This window comes from Barbatula barbatula, assembly GCF_947034865.1.
Source record: "Barbatula barbatula genome assembly, chromosome: 14".
NCBI classification, from domain to species: Eukaryota; Metazoa; Chordata; class Actinopteri; order Cypriniformes; family Nemacheilidae; genus Barbatula; species Barbatula barbatula.
Window position 1 is genome coordinate 17,416,373 of NC_136777.1, and position 15,282 is coordinate 17,431,654.

The window sequence follows — 15,282 nt, forward strand, 5'->3', positions numbered from 1 at the left end:
CGTCGTTCTACTGGGGGACTTCAACGTCCATGTGGGTAACGACAGTGACACCTGGAGGGGCGTGATTGGGAGGAACGGCCCCCTTGATCTGAACCCGAGCGGTGTTCAGTTATTGGACTTTTGTGCTAGTCACAGTTTGTCTATAACGAACACCATGTTCAAGCATAAGGGTGTCCATCAGTACACGTGGCATCAGGACACCCTAGGCCGAAGGTCGATGATCGACTTTGTGGTCGTTTCATCTGACCTGCGACCGTATGTTTTGGACACTCGGGTTAAGAGAGGGGCGGAGCTGTCAACTGATCACCACCTGGTGTTGAGTTGGATCCGATGGCAAGAGAGGAAGCTGGACAGACTCGGCAGACCCAAACGTACTGTAAGGGTCTGCAGGGAACGTCTGGCCGAGTCTCCTGTCAAAGAGATCTTTAACTCCCACCTCCGGCAGAGCTTCAACCGGATCCCGAGGGAGGCTATATTGAGATATTGAGTCCGAATGGACCATGTTCTCCACCTCCATTGTCGAAGCAGCCGTTCAGAGCTGTGGCTGTAAGGTCTCCGGTGCCTGTCGAGGTGGCAATCCCCGAACCCGGTGGTGGACACCGGAAGAAAGGGAAACCATCAAGCTGAAGAAGGAGTCCTATCGGGCCTGGTTGGCTTGTGGGACTCCTGAGGCAGCTGACTTGTACCGGCAGGCCAAGCGGACTGCTGCCCGGGTGGTTGTGTAGGCAAAGACTCGGGCATGGGAGGAGTTTGGTGAGGCCATGGAGAAGGACCATCGACTGGCCTCGAAGAGATTCTGGCAAACCGTCCGGCACCTCAGTAGAGGGAAACAGTGCCCTACCAACGCTGTTTACAGTGGAGGTGGGCAGCTGTTGACCTCAACTGGGGATGTCGTCGGACGGTGGAAGGAGTACTTTGAGGATCTCCTTAATCCCTCCGTCACGTCTTCCATTGAGGAAGCAGAGGCTGAGGACTCAGAGGTGGACTCTTCCATCACCCAAGCCGAAGTCACTGAGGTAGTCAAGAAACTCCTCGGTGGGCAAGGCACCGGGGGTGGATGAGTCCACCTCTGAGTCCTCAGCCTCTGACCGGGAGGAGATCCCGGGGAAGACCTAGGACACGCTGGTGGGACTATGTCTCCCGGCTGGCCTGGGAACGCCTCGGTGTCCCCCCGGAAGAGCTAGAGGAAGTGTCTAGGGTGAGGGATGTCTGGGCATCTCTGCTTAGACTGCTGCCCTCGCGACCCGGCCCCGGCGAAGCGGAAGAAAATGAATGAATGAATGAATGAATGAATGAATTTAGAATTGTAATGTAAAATATTGACTATTCTGTGAATATTTATTCAATGTAAATTGTTGTTGTTTATCAATAAACAGTTTGCTTTGTATTTGTTAGTAGTATTTCTGCTTATTAAAATATTGTGAATAGCAAATATAAACTAAGAAATGGTGCCTTGAAGCACCCAAGATGGTTCCAGACCATTTAAATAAAAGGGATCCCCAAGAAGCCTTGAGGGTTCCTCAGAGAACCACTCTTCTTGAAGTGGTGCCTTGAGTTTCCCCTGAGGGTTCCGTCGGCATGGCAATGTGAACTCTGAATGGTTCCTCAAAGAATATCTTTTACAGTGTACAATATACATTATTGAAATGTTTTAATTTAAGTTAAGATGGCAATTTACAGTACAAACAACACATGTATTTGAATATGTATGGATATGGGATTATATCGGATCACAAAGTCCTGTCTGTTATGAGAAAATGCGGTGTTGTTTATTAATTTGGCCCCTCGAGGGAGCCAGCATGTTTATTATTTAGTGGTTTGCATCTGCATGTAAAAAAGAAACTCTATGTTACCATAACAGAGCTTTGCTGAAGTACTTATCAACGAATACATTTTTTCTCAAGTCTTTCCTTTTTTACAGAATGAATTTGATGTTTTTCTTTTTGGGTTTCGTCTGACATGATAGTTGTACCCTATTCACTTGCTGTGCAACACAGCCCTGTGTGTTCGTGCATTTGAGTTTTTACCCAATATCCCGTCACAGCATGCCACATCTCCTTCAACCCAAAGTCGATCATCAGTTAGACAGCATCAGCATCGGAGGGTTTCCATGGATACAGAGGGGTCTGTTGTGTGCAGCAGAGTGGCAGAGTGATGGCCAGACCTGTGTGTGTGTTTGTCTGTGAAAATGAGGCCAGCAGCTGTGCTCCTTCAGTCAGCATAGTCCACAACTGAGGGGCTCACAAAGGAAATCAATCTGAATCTCATCAGAAAGCATGTGAATCCATTACAGTCTGCCTGTTGTAAATATGCTATTGAGGGAAATACTTAAAAAGCAAATCCTCCAGACTGTAGTGAACGTTGTACCAAGATTGCCAGCTGCAAACACATTTCATTTTTCTTAAATGTGCTTAAATGTGTAGTATGAATGTACAGTTCTTAAAATCGCTCTTTAAATAGTAGCCTTAATAGTAAAACAGTACAACAGTAAAATATAGTAAATTAGTAATGAATAGAGCCTTGGACCTAGAAATGGTATTTCTTACCACCTATTTCCATATCCCCCTTATAATTAAAGAAGATATGCACACTGTAATTCTCTCCTTATTTACACAAAAGTTTAATTTAAAAAAGGCAATGTTTCGATCATAAGATCTTCGCCAGGCATAAACACACTAAGACAACAACCGATTTAAACATCGTTTAAATTGCTTACAATTGCTTGTACGTTGCAACATACAACATTTAGAAAGTACCAACAATAATAGGACAAAATATAAAAATATTTTAAAAAGTTTTTTCAAAACATACTGTACAATATGCATATAGAGACACGTAAGAATTCATTGGCAACAATTTCAATTCAATACAAAACATTTGAAAATGGGTGGATTGAAGGATACACAATGGGTTTGAGACAAATGAGAAAAAAAAAGAATACGTACACTAACCCTCTTCTCTCAACAGGTAGTGGTCTAGCTTTTGTTGAAACTAGTAACTTTGCATTAGCACCTATTGTACTATTGCTCTTTGTATGACATATATCACTTATTGCTCCCGAACTCTTTGTAAGTCGCTTTGGATAAAAGTGTCTAAATGACTAAATGTAAATGTTTGTGTTGTGTTTTAACAGAGGGAGTGAGAAAAGTGACATGACACATAGGAAAATCAAGGGTTATTTGGACATACTATGGATGTTATTTGGAACAACAATATTACTCACGCCTGATAAAACCCTTCGGCCATTATCATGTTATGGTCATCACTATAGTTACCGGCATGTTTGAGGACACATCTTGGCCTAAATACAGTATGGTCATTGCTTTTCCTCCTTAAGAGAAATGGCCCAGAAAAAGGTAATGGCAGGCTTCCGTACTTCCGACACAGTGCCATTTCACCACTTAGCTGCCATTCCCCTAACAATACTAAACACTACTGTTGTCAAGGTAAGGCCGTTTTGAAAGTGACATAATTTCTTCCATTTCGTAAAGTCACGTAATGTTTAGTCTCATGCCAAAATAAAGCATTTGGTCTCTGTTCTTATGCAATGTCTTGCCTGTGCACATTTGACTCAACTGCAAAACAGTTACTCGCGTCACACCCCCCCATAATATTGATTTGTGGTATTTGCCAGAGATTTGAATAGCACACCGGGCTGGCTTGTATCTTTGTTACAAGCATAAAAGGCCAAAACAGTGATTGTGAAAAATAAGACCAACATTTCATCACTAGCGAGATAAATTGTGTCGGGCATTTCAGTAGGATTAATGCTGGGTACATAGTGCACTTGTATATTTTCTCTTTGTCTATACAATTTAGGATTTAAGTTGCAAGTTCATTTTGCATTAACGCAATAAGCCCCAAGAAGCAGTGGGTTACAGTGCATTTAACAACTAAGGGGTGTTGCCTAACAAAAAGCGGAGTGCCTAAAACCCCCTTAGCTGCTAGAAAATGCACTTGTAACCTAGTGCTTTGTGGGGCTTATTGCTTTTATAAAACGGTCAACAGTTTTTAGGCGATACTAGGCTGTGTAATGCAGTCGGCAGGTACAAATCAGGTATTTCATAACAGCTTTGAGGACGGGTCAACCAATCTAATTCAAGGACCAGAACTTACCGTTTAATACAGTGAAACGTTCCTCTGTGGTCTCCTGCGGTTTTTGACAGTGTTTGTCTCCAGTGTGCATTACCTCCTCTGTTATAAGTCATATGTAGTTTATCCTCATTTCATTTGAAACGTTTTTGGTGAGATTTACTCAATGCTGTTAGCATTTATTCAACATGTGGATACTCAAAAATAGTTTTAAACCAAGTGCACACTGGATGGCTTTAGTCGTTGCTCTTTGACAGCAAAAGACTTCCAAAAGATGGATCAAATACAGAAGTTTTAAAATGTGTTATTGCTTTGTCAAGCAGTGTCACGTTATACACTCAGACTAAGCATCTTAAGCATTTTTAGATAATTTTATGGTGCTTTTTAATATTTATGCAATAATTATTAAAAGATTTTACCCACTGACAAAAATTAAAATATATATATTTTTTAATTCATGCGTTATTTTAGGTTAACACACCAGGCTAATGAAATCTCAACTTTTTAAAACGTTTTATTAGAGTGGTCCGGTTGTAAAAAAGCAGAAACATAGCAGTGTACTGGTGTGTGTAATGGAGTAAATAGGTATACTCTATTGTTTTTGTGTATAAATGAATCATAACTGAAAGGTTAGCAGCACATTTCTTTTCACATGTTGACATCACAGCAGAGGAGTAAAGTGACTCATGATACATGTTGAGGTTATTTCATTGAAAGAACTATAGACTACAGATGCATGCATCTTTATTTAGAAACTCATCACTATAATCTCTAAATATACAGTTATACAGTACATTTTTCTCCTTTATAACAAAATAAGTGATTTTCCAGAGTAACCATTTGATGTTGGATATAAGTTGTATATGAAAATTAGTGTGTTTTGCCTTTTGTGGGCATAGATTTGTGCATCCATATGTTTATTCATAAAATGTGCCAGTGTTATAGTTATGTTTCATATTTTCTAACCATAATTGCTTAGATCTTTGCCAAAACTGTTTTATATTTATGAATGGCTATGTTTCAGATGAAGTGACCAAAAGAGTTCTCTTACTGTTGTTATTGTAAAAGTACAGGCAGTGATTCGGTCTGACTCAGCGTTAAGCTTTGAACTACATGCAAAGCATTTGTAAGTATTGTAGTAATATAGGCTTATACAATAAACAATATAATAGGAGTTTGGTATCCATCAAAAATAATTGTATTGTGACACCAAACAGTAACCACACAGAATTATTTTATGGAAAAATAAAATACAGTATCGAGTTCTATAAAAAATATCTGTATTGGCACACTCCTATAAAGAAAATAATAATAAATGTTGACTAGTAATTGCTGCATATGAAGTAGCTCACTGTACATTTAGGAATCCAGAAGTCAAAGGTCAACAGGGAATTTATTTTTGTGAGATGTCACATTTAAATACAGCTGGAAGATATCTATCTCAATCACAGAAACCTTCTGTGACTGCTGTCCAGTTGTGTTTAATGTCTGCAACCTTCTAAAGTGCAGCTGCAGTTTAAAATATAGGCCCAGAACATAGTATTCCAATAATATCAAAGCAAAACAAATCCTACCTACATAAAGGAAATACAGACAAAAGGCCTTCTTCTTTTGGTTAGCCTACGTTGCACGCTTCTTTGTAGGAGGTTCAATGTTCTTGGCCAAAATCTAATCTTCCTTTGCCATGGTAGCTTTTTCTATTTCCCACCCTTACTGCTGCATGTGAGGCTTGTCATGACAACCAACGAACCATAGCGAGAGGAACAAGGCTAAGTAAAGCAATTAAACTCTGACGCTGACTGATATTTAATTTTTGTGTTTACTTGAAGAGGAGTCATTAGAGGAAAAGAATCCGGTGGAAAGATTGAGAGATTTGAGTCACACACCGCTTAACACTTTACAAACACCCCCCCCCCACAAGAGGCCTTATTAATGCATGAACCACAAAAGCTTTATTACACAATTGTGTTGATTTTATTGTCGCAGACCTTGCAGAAATTATATGAAATTGATACTGGCATTTATAGTTAATGAAGACAACTGTCATTAAGTCACCCTCATTTCAAATGTGTGTTATTTCACCTGTGATGATGTATTATCTGTGGATCACGAAAGGATTGTGACTTATTCATGTGGAGTTCGCTGAAATCATAAGAAACATAGAGACATTTTTATTGTATTTCATGAATCATTTCTAAGAAATACATGGTTTTGGGAGTGACATTTGAGAAGTGCGGAAGAGGGAAAGATTAGGAATAAATGTACTTTAAATTAAATTATTGTTTCTAACCCAAAGCTATTTTGCGACTTCAGAAGACTTGGAAGACAACAGATACGTACGTTTCTTTTATAGTATGTCACTTAACTGTTGTATGAATACTAAAGGTTGAGGTCCAAACATTTTTAGTAAATACAATTCCAATATACAAAGCCTGCACGTTATAAATGCCTATACACAAACACGAACAACCACACAGACAAATACATGCATGGGTAGCTTCCTGTCTGTTAACCGGTTGTGCTTTTATTTATTTTCTTGAGTCAATAGTGTGTTTAGAGATTCAGCAGGTTTGTTAAACTTAATGGCTTCTTCATTGATCGATTCGTGTGTGTACCTACTTGTTGGAATGGAGTGAGCAAGGCTCATTTAAATCTAGATATCTAGGCACCATTCTGGTTTTATAGCTCAGGTTGTGTCTAATGCACAGTTTGTTTTGAGTGCTGTAAAATGTTCTTTATGAGAGCGTTATTTATTCTGGCAGATGTCTGATTAAGCCAGCAGTCTGAGAGGGTATTGAACCAGCCGTTCCTTTCATCAGACTCTGAGCGTGCCAACAGGATTCAGCTCAATTGAAATGAAACTTTAAGCCCAGCAGATCCATGAATTAGTAACATACACGCCATTTTTGTAAACACGACATTCTGCATCATTATATTTTTGACAGGAGATCACCGGCGTGCTTAATCCAGTGGTTATCAAATTGTGGAGAAGTACTAGTAGTGAGATCGCGGATATAATAAAAAAGTACATTCTGATGAAGTATGCAAATATTATATATCAGAGAAAATTAAAGGTGCGGGTGGATGTTTGAAGCAGGGGTGACGTTTGAGCTGATCCGTTCACCTATAGCTTTTATTGGAAAACAACGATGTGTGTAATATTCATATGAAGGCAGATTGATTACCATAATTATTACCACATATAACAAAGTCAAACTATGGTTACTATGGTAAATCATGGTAATTTTCAAAACAACAATTAAAAACTGCACAAAACAAACAGTTTGAAAACGAACATATAGCAGAAAATCAACTACTGAAGGTTGGTACCAAGCTGCTGAATACATTCACGCACTTGTCAGATGCTTATGCAAAAGCGACAAACAGTGCATTTAGCTATACTGTACATATTTTATATCAGTATGTATATCACCAGGGTCAAACCCATGACTTTACGTTGCTAGTATAACTCTCCACCAACTGAACACGGCCAATATAACACATAGACATAATCTCTACACGCTTAGAATGTTTAATGTCAAAGGGTTCATTTTACCAGCCTCACACATCCCTGCTAAGAGCACTTCAGTCAACTCACATCAGTGTCAATGTTGCTTCTTCACAGGGCTTAAGACTTCACCTCTTGCCTTACAACTTCTGTAAGGACACACATCAGTGTACACGTCATCCTATTCAATTTGATATGTCTGTTTAGAGACTAATTTCATGGTGGACTGTTTTGTCTCTCTTTTTTTAGATTCTATAGCTGAACGCAATCTCTTTTTATTTTACTGAAATAAGAGTTTGAAATAAAGTGAGGTTGTGTACAGTTTCCCATTTACGGGAATTATTTTATACCAATAGAGGCTACTTTTTAAACACATGTAAAACACACTTTCCATTTGAGACTATTGTTTTCAAACAGGCTTATCAGTGAAGCCTGAGCAAACGTGCGGTGTACTCTAGTGAGGAAAAGTGGAAACCTACTCAAGCATTACGCCTTTCGGTTGTCTGTTAAAAACTGTTTGCTTTTCTAATGGACTGTGTTCTTGAAGGTCAGGTGTTGCATTGCCTCTGTGATGGGTTAAGTACAGCACACAGACAGAGAACAGTGAGGTACCATTACTGATTCTGCTAATGTAATTTGGAGGTGGAAAAGAACATCGCTTCACACAAACAAGCACACACACACGTGGATCTGTGTCATCATCTGTAACACTTACATACAGTCATCAGCTTTGAACCAAATCAGAGGGCAGATGTCGGACTTAAAACTGATGGTTTATTGTAAATAATATAATAATACAGTGAGAAATCATTCACATTTAAGGAATGTTCTGGAATCAAGTTAAAACAAGTTGTTGATGAAGATGGTCAAGATTTGTCCTTTAGCTTATAAAAATAAACTTGTTTACAGTAACACATTTACAAAGGGTACTGTGACTATAAATCTACAGTACACGGTGTCTGGCTGGTAAAAAAAAATATTTGTAACCTGGTTATATCCAATCTTTCACATTAAAATCACCTTACAAGCTTGTAGTGCATGTGCATTACCTTAAATGCAACATTTCCAGTTATAGTAAATGTGTAAAATATTTTTAAATACTTTCATTTTAGGAAGCACTTTATCATTCACCTAACAAGATGTCATTGTATTTTCATCTGACGTTGCAGAATAAGATGATTTCTTGAAGAATTCATGTGTCAGTTTGATCTCAGTAAATGAGCCTTTCCACTATCACCTACTTTTAAAGGATTCGTTTTTAAAGAGCAGATTAATGTGTGTCAAACTGTCATATGCTTTCATCTGTGATCAGCACAGATGGATCTTGAAGGACATTTTGCCTTTTGGGAGTTCCACCCCGTATACAACCATGACCAGGGTTGCCCTTGCGTGACTGCATTGTTTCTGCATTGAAAGGGGAATGGTTCTATTGCATGGGTGAAAGCATCACACTTTTTCTTACAAAGGCAAGTAGACAATGTATGAATGTATAAATAAATATACATTCTAAATACAATAAGTAAAACACACCTCTTCCGATTAGACCTGACTTCTATTCGTTTTCTACTCTTTCCATCCTTAAAAAAAAGTATACTTTGGTGGGCTACATGAGACCGGTTTTTACTTGAGCTCATGCTTTTTGTTGTCCTTATGTTGTTCCAATTGCTTCTTTTGTTTACGTCATTTGTAAGTCGCTTTGGATAAAAGCGTCTGCTAAATGTCTAAATGTAAATGTGATGTGTATTAGCAGTTACATTTTTCGAGAGGTATGTCGGCATACAACACAATATACTCAAACGAATAGGTGTCAATGAAAATGGTGCTGTTATTTTTCTAAACATCAGACTTTTGGTTAATAGATTTTTGGCAGGTGGATAATACTTTCTCACATTTTAGGGCTGTCAAATGATTCATCGTGATGATTCGCATCCTGAACACACGAACATACACACACATGCATACATATTTAGAAAATATTTACATGTATTTATTTATATTATATACCAATAATTTAAACAAAAAATAAATAATTATAAATAGTTATATTTTTCTTAAATATTTGCATGAATGTGCATGTTTTTATAAATACAAAATGAATATGTACAGACATATATTATGTTCACTCGAAAATTTATTCTGGATACGATTAATCATTTGATAGCCCTAGTAAATGGCTCTTTTGGCTTAGGGCAGTTTGTAGTAGAATCCTAAATGAGTGAAATGGCCTATAGTGACAATGTGTGATGGCATCAGCATGTTTCTTCAGAAAATCTAGTTTATTTTTTAATTTGCATTAGACTTTCTGCCAGCTAAATACTTGATGACCCTCTGCTCTTATTAATAAAAGTCAGCTAAATAAAATAATACCTCATTTGACTCTATTGACTAGTTAGCCAGCTTCGCCTTCGCAGACACAGTCAGAGGCCTACATTTTTTAATGCGTTAATACATTTTTGCCTACATTTTTTAATACAATGCGTTACGATGGTAATCCCGCGGTTGGTTTTTTAAGAATGGGTCCTGATTGTCATTTTTATCAAGGTAATTTCCTTTGAATAGGTTTGCCATTTTACTCTCGAGGAACTCTAGAATGTTACTATGAATCACACACTTCTGTTTTGTCCAATGCAGACTGACATCAACAATTCATTCATTAGAGCTGCTGAGTGCTCATTTCCCTCTGAAAACTGAGGTGAGAGGTGGGAATGAGTCTGATTATGCATTACCCTTCCATTTCTGTCCTTTCATCAATGAACCCAAGTCGACTTGATGGGTATGCAAGGAACAACAATAGCAGGCTATAGTTTTGTTTTCTAATTCCTTCCCTAAGTGCAAGAACATCAAAATGAATATACAAGAACATAGATAATGTTAAAACTGCTTTAAAAACACATTTGCCTGGCTATTGTGAAACATATTAGATACTGTTTGAATTTCACATTCATGTCAAATTATGCCCCAAAAGAAAAATTATTCTCTAATTCTCATGTAAAAATGATCAAAGGATTGTCTGTTCTATTCCAGAAAAAAGTACTTTTTCTAATCAAAATGACAAATTTAAAGTAATAATTTTCACCTTTACAGGATTAAAGTTACATTTAGTTTTAAGAGTTGTGCCTCCTTGTCATACCAACATTTTAATGGTTAAAATGGTTAGATGATTTCAAGGTTAAATAATTTTATTGTTCAACATATACGGTAATGTCTTTTTTTCTGGAAAACATGTGAGACAAAAATGAAATAAAGGCGTGTGAATCCTTGAGTTGGTTCATACAAATGCACTCTTAAAAATAAAGGAGCTTACATCTCTATGCTAAATTCACATGAATACTGTTTCAATTTATAAATAAAACAACAAGTGACATAAGTCCACGTACAAGAGTAATATTTCAATACATTATTATTAGTTACAACCATTAATAATGGCTTTTTGAACAATGTGATATACCAGTGCCTGACAGCTGATGAAATCGTAACAATATAACAGTATCTGTAAGAATAATCTAACAATAGGTTGAACACTGTAAATGCATCAAAATGTTATTTTATTTTCTTCAAACCACCAACTTTATACTGTTTATACATTTAGTTGGAATACGAACCAAACTTGTGTTACTCTTTAAATCAGACAAATCAGGGAGTTTCTGTCATGATCCTGCCTCTCCTTGTCTTGGTTTTCGAGTCTTGTGGCAGGATCATGTCAGTCCCATGTGTTTTGTGTGGAGAAAGAGCATTGTTTGGTTTGAGAAGCCATGCTCTCTCTCCGGTGTCACATCCTTTAGCCCCGCCCCCTTGTTTCCCTGTTAGCAGTCCATTAGTGTTAGTCTTGTCTCCAGCCCTGATCCATCTTTCCCTTAGTGTTTCAGTCCCCTCACCTGCCTCGTGCAATCCTCCTGTTAGCTTTCCCTTAGTGTTTCATCCATGTCACCTGCCGCCACTCTCCCTGTGTCATCAGTCCTTGTTAGTGTTTCCCTTTATCAAGCCCCAGTTTTCCCTCTGTCCCTTGTCGGTTCATTGTCATTTCGTCATTATCGTACCTCCTCACGTCACCTTGTTGGACTATTCCTGTCTATGGATTATCGTGTTTGTTCCTGTTCTAAGTTTGTGGATTTTGTTGATTTACTATTCAAAGGACTTTGTTTGTTTTGTTCCCCATGTTTACACTTTTGTCTTGTTTTAGATCATGTTTTCCCCATCGAGGGTCTTTTGTTTAAATAAAGTTTTTGTTATTTAACTCTGCTGCCTGCGTTTGGGTTCTGTCCACACTCCGTGACAGAATGAACCAACCACAGAGAACCCAGCAGGCAGCCAGGGACCGTGAGCAGTCCTCTGCCAGCCAGGACCACCAGCATTGGTGGCAGTCGACTGCTGACTTAATTCAGCGGGGCGATGGTCCTTTCCAGCCTCAGGGAGATAGATCCCTTAGTGAGTATGCTCAAGCGTCTGTGGCTAGACGGGGTTTTCTGCCAGAGACGCTCATGAATGCCTACTTCCTGGCGGGCCTCGTTAAGCCTCCACCGTTGGAGGAACGGGAGAGGCTGATCCGGGGGTCCTTTCAGCAACTGGTCAGCAGTCTTGCCTCCAGCTGCCCCTCGGCTGTACGCTCTCTCCTGCCTTCGATCCCAGAGAGTCGTTCCCTGAGGATTGGGGTTTTGGGCGTCACCACACACTCTGCTCCACCACCAGCTAGGCTCCGTGGTAGGCGTGGACGGCGGGAGTCGTGGGACTCTCCGTCCGACTCTTCCAGCACGGAGATAGTGGGGTCCCCCACCGCTACTCTGCAGCCGGCCACACGTCCTGTGAGCCGGTCGAAGAGGAAGAAGCAGAGGAGAGTGGCACCATCCTGTCCTGCCCAGCAGCCGGTATCCAGCCCTGCCCAGGCATCAAGTCCGGTGGTCCCGTCAAGTCCGGTGGTCCCAAGTCCGGTGGTCCCAAGTCCGGTGGTCCCAAGTCCGGTGGTCCCAAGTCCGGTGGTCCCTCCTGCACCCAGTCCGTCTCAGCCGGCCCTCCAACCTACAACCCAGTCAGCCTTGCACCAGCCGTTCCCAACTACGGCCGTCCTGTCATGCCCTACCCCTTCTAGTTCCTCCCACTCCAAGAGAGGTATCCCTTCCATGCCCAGACCTTCCTACCCCACCCCTCCGCCCAGCTCTAGGAAGCAGGGTCCTGTCCCTCCTAAGTCCCCACCCAGTTATGTTCCCAAGTTTTTCCCACCAATTCCGCCTCCCCCCTTCCCATTGATATTTATTTTATTGTCCAACCCCAATCCCTTTCTAGTCATGTCAGCCCTGCCCCTAGTGTGTTCTGTTCTGTGTTTATGGTGTCTGTCCTCCTGTCTGTCAGTCTTGTCATGTTTAGTGTGATCTTGAAGAACTCCTGGAGGAGTTCTTTAAGGCGGGCGCTCTGTCATGATCCTGCCTCTCCTTGTCTTGGTTTTCGAGTCTTGTGGCAGGATCATGTCAGTCCCATGTGTTTTGTGTGGAGAAAGAGCATTGTTTTGGTTTGAGAAGCCATGCTCTCTCTCCGGTGTCACGTCCTTTAGCCCCGCCCCCTTGTTTCCCTGTTAGCAGTCCATTAGTGTTAGTCTTGTCTCCAGCCCTGATCCATCTTTCCCTTAGTGTTTCAGTCCCCTCACCTGCCTCGTGCAATCCTCCTGTTAGCTTTCCCTTAGTGTTTCATCCATGTCACCTGCCTTCACTCTCCCTGTGTCATCAGTCCTTGTTAGTGTTTCCCTTTATCAAGCCCCGGTTTTCCCTCTGTCCCTTGTCGGTTCATTGTCATTTCGTCATTATCGTACCTCCTCACGTCACCTTGTTGGACTATTCCTGTCTATGGATTATCGTGTTTGTTCCTGTTCTAAGTTTGTGGATTTTGTTGATTTACTATTCAAAGGACTTTGTTTGTTTTGTTCCCCATGTGGGAAGTTTTAGTTTACACTTTTGTCTTGTTTTAGATCATGTCTTCCCCATCGAGGGTCTTTTGTTTAAATAAAGTTTTTGTTATTTAACTCTGCTGCCTGCGTTTGGGTTCTGTCCACACACCGTGACAGTTTCTGTAAAAAAACAAAAATGTATAAACAGTTTGAACACCACTAGTATAGTATAAATATTTAACGTCATATAAATGTATAAATACAGCAGCATAACACTAAGACATAACATTGTGCTAGTGATATGGACCTGTAATAATCACAAACGATAGCTTATTTTATTATATGTACTGTATGTAGCGGAAGATTAAACTGATCATGAAAACATGAGTAAAACATAAATTTGGAGCATCTAAAATTGCGAAATTTACACACACAAACCCTGATGTAACACGTAGCAATGTCTAATTTAACATGTAGCAATGCGCAGTCTATGTTAACCTTTGGAAATATTTCTCCTCAGAAGCAACGTTAATATTTAATTGAAAATTTTACAAAGCAAAAGAAATGTACACCTAATTAACGTTTCGCAAGGTACTTTACAGAAAACAAGTTTTGTTTGTAGTATGCACAATTTTAAGTGACACATTTTGTATATCTTCTTTCAAAAAATCAGTCTTCAAATACAGTAGCAGTACTGCTGTTGTGTCAACAGTAGAGTACTGTAAATCCCCTAAATACATTGTCACTGTAAATTACAATGTTACATCATAAACACACTGATAATCCAATGCATATTAATGTAATTAACAGTAAATTAAAATAAAATTTTTATTTATCTCTTTCTGTCAGGATCTGGGTATCCTCCCTGTATCTCCCTTTACACACACGCTCTCATTCACCCCTTTACACACCCCTTTACACACACATTTATACATATCTTTCATTAGCCCTGTTATCACTTGTCGCTCGTCACAATCAGCGCTCGCGCTGTATTGTAGCGACACCTGTTTCTTGTCTTGTCTTGATAAGTCTGTCTACTTCTAGCGTTTGTTCCTTCTGTTTCTTGTCGGATTATTGTGTGAGTAAGCTCTTGTCTGCTGGCATTGTATTTACCCTGTCTTGTTTTATAGAGCTGCCTTGCCTTGCCTTGCCTTGCGTACCCTGTCTCCAGCAATCTGTTGAGGTCGGTCTCTTCACTGGACTCAGTACTAGTCTCTTCCTTCTCGAGGGTCCTGCATCTAAGGGTAATTGTTCCCTGAGCCATTTGGATTATTTTGCATTTAAGGGGAATTGTTCCCTGAGACATTCGGATTATTTTTGCATCTAAGGGGAATTGTTCCCTGAGCCATTTGGATTATTTGTGTGTTGCAATTTTTCTCTTATGATTCTGACCTCCTCGGGAGAGTATTTGTGTTCTGTTTTTTTGCGCAGCTATTGAGTCTGGCATTTCTGTTGAACATTAAAACCTCAGCATTGAACCAACCTCGCTCTTCGGTCTTCTGTTTCTGACCTCATAACAGAATAATCCGACCATGATGGATCCAGCAAGGGAGGAGTCGCTGGCACAGTCTGAGCCTTCAGTGGTCTCTTCTCGTCCTGCTCTTCCCGAACCCCGCATTAATAATCCTCCGTGTTACTCTGGGGAACCGACAGAGTGCAGAGCCTTTTTGACTCAATGTGAGGTGACTTTTTCTCTGCAATCAGACCTATGCTGAGGATTTCATTTCCCTTCTGTCTGGGCGTGCTCGTGAGTGGGGTACCTCCCTGTGGCAGGCATGCAGGTCCTGTTGCAGTCGTTTCGATCGTTTAA